The sequence below is a fragment of the Scylla paramamosain genome, chromosome 12 (assembly GCF_035594125.1).
Source record: "Scylla paramamosain isolate STU-SP2022 chromosome 12, ASM3559412v1, whole genome shotgun sequence".
Taxonomy (NCBI): Eukaryota; Metazoa; Arthropoda; class Malacostraca; order Decapoda; family Portunidae; genus Scylla; species Scylla paramamosain.
In genome coordinates this window covers 24,000,448-24,002,947 of record NC_087162.1, presented here as the reverse complement: position 1 = coordinate 24,002,947, position 2,500 = coordinate 24,000,448, and the positions used below count along the sequence as shown (strand labels likewise).

Here is a 2,500-nt window from a genome sequence, read left to right as displayed (position 1 = left end):
AGAAGAAGAACAAGAACAAGAAGAAAGAAAGAAAGAAAGAAAGAAAACAAGAATTTTGACTGCACTGAAAAGTCTCGGTGTACCTCAATATTTCCACTTGGGATAACACACTGTCATGAAGAGAAGGGGATAAAAAAAAAAAAAAGATGGTGAAGAGGAGGAAGACGATGAGGAAGAGGAAAAGGAGGAGGAAGAGGAGGCAGAAGAGGAGGCGGAGGAGGAGGAGGAGGAGAAGGAGGAGGAGGAGGAGAGAAATAAAAGGTTGAAATACAGTAAGAATCACCACAATATTAGAAAAAAAAAAAGGCAAAGATAGGAAAAGAATAAATTTGGTGTCTCAGAAGAAGCAGAAGGTGAAAGAGAAAGAAGAATAAAAAAAAGAAAGAGAGAGAAGAAAACAGGACCACAGCTTAAACAAGGATAACCACTACCAGAAAAAAAAAGAGATAGAGAAATTAATAAAAACAAATAAGGATACGAAAAAAAGGGGTAAACTGAGTACCCTAAATAGTATATACATTTCCTTTAAGTAATGTATTCAGCATCAGTGTTATTAGCATTAACGTTATCATTACATCATTACTCTGACTCACAAACACAAACAAACACGCACACACGCACACACACTACCATGAAAATACAGAGTAATGAAACGTAGTAAGCAGAAAAAAAAAGAAGGGGGAGGAGAAATAACAAAAAGAATAAAAAAAGAAAAGAAAACGTAAGTAAAAACAATCCAATGTCATCACCGTCACCGGCATCTGTGTCATAATTACTCTAGCATATTTTCAAAGGACACCACGCGACGGTTCCAAGGAGATAAGGCGGCAGATTGTGATCCTGGCAAACACCTGATAACGGTTGGGTTGAGGTTACGGCAATGTACGGTAACTAGCACTGCACTGGTACTGGTAACTCCTCAGTGCCCCCCAGCCATTGGTAGACAGATAGATAACAACCACTCCAGCCGCCACCGCAGAATTGATAGGATGGCAGTGGTGTTTGTGGTGGTGGTGGTGGCGGCGGTGGTGGTGGTAGTGATAGTGTGGTGGTATAGTAGTAGTAGTAGTAGTAGTAGTGGTAGTAGTAGTAGTAGTAGTAGTAGTAGTAGTAGTAGTAGTAGTAGTAGTAGTAGTAATAATAATAATAATAATAATAATAATAATAATAATAATAATAATAATAATAATAATAATAATAGAAATAATAATAATAATAATAACAAAACAACATCAAGAGAGAGAGAGAGAGAGAGAGAGAGAGAGAGAGAGAGAGTGAGAGAGAGAGCAGAGAACAGAGAACGAGGAATGGGGAGGAGAAGAAGAAGAAGGAGAGGTGAGGGACGGGATATTGATGGCTGGGTAATGAGGGGGAACAGGGACAAATGTATCGAGCTGACCTGAGCACCCCATGCTGCCCACCACCCTCGCAGACTCAGCCTCCTTCCTTACCTCTCCATTTCCCTGCCCCTCCTAACGCCGCCTTTCTTCTCACTACATGCACAGAACTTCACGTCACCAAGCATTCATACCCTCACATAAAATAATAGATTGCATTTTATTTTGTACTGTAGTTAGTTTTCTCTCTAGTAATGCGTGTCTTTCTCCGCAATGTGTCTCCTCCCACACTACATTATGCATGTTATACACGTCACCTCGCCAAGCATTCATACCCTCACATATATTAGTGGATTGCATTTTCTTCTTGTTTTATAATGTAGTTTGTTTCTCTCGAGTAATACTTGTCTTTTTCCGTACTGTGCCTTCGCCTTCTCTATACACAGCACAGTACCAGACGATCAAACATTTATATCTTCCCCTATGAACCATAATAACACTAGATTACACATTCTCTCCCTTGAATCACGGTGATATGCAACGATTCTCACCACTAAAAGCAGTGTACGAAATCTTTAGAAGCATTTACAACAAAAAAAATGGAAACTTATACATGTATTTTCCATTTCCTAGCCAGTATAATGTTTTGGATGTGACTGTAAAGTAAAAAAAAAAAAAAGAGATGCCTCAGAGTGGCTTATGATAAAACGGAAATTTTCCAGATAGCAGTAAAAGAGATGATAATGTAGTTTTTTTTTTTTTCTGTATTGATATAAGTTAATGGAAGTAGCACAAGCAAGTAGCACAGCAAGAATTTAAGAATATGTTGCCGTTTCAAATGCCCTGCAACTCCTCTCTATCTCTCTACACGTGGGACAATGTGCCAAATAGTAATGAAAAAATGAATAAGGTAGTTTTCTCTTTAATAATAGTGTAGTGGAATCAAACAGCATAGCAAGAACTTAATAATTTGTTGCTATTAGTAGTCCATTGTAACTTTTCTAAGTGTAACAAATAGTGTACCAAATAGTAGAAAAAAGTCAATAGGTAGGTTTTCGTGTAATAATAATGTACTGCAATAATAATGTATATCAAATCAAGAACTAAAGAATCGTTGTTTGAAATCCCTTGTAATTTTTTCTGTTCTCTGTCTCTCTCCACGT

General features: G+C 37.6%; 1 protein-coding gene across 1 annotated transcript in view; it reads right to left on the bottom strand.

Moving 5' to 3' along the window:
• LOC135105918 (transcription factor Sox-7-like) overlaps window positions 1-2,500 on the bottom strand; it is a 33,150-nt gene that overhangs the window by 23,038 nt on the left and 7,612 nt on the right. The window lies entirely within an intron of this gene.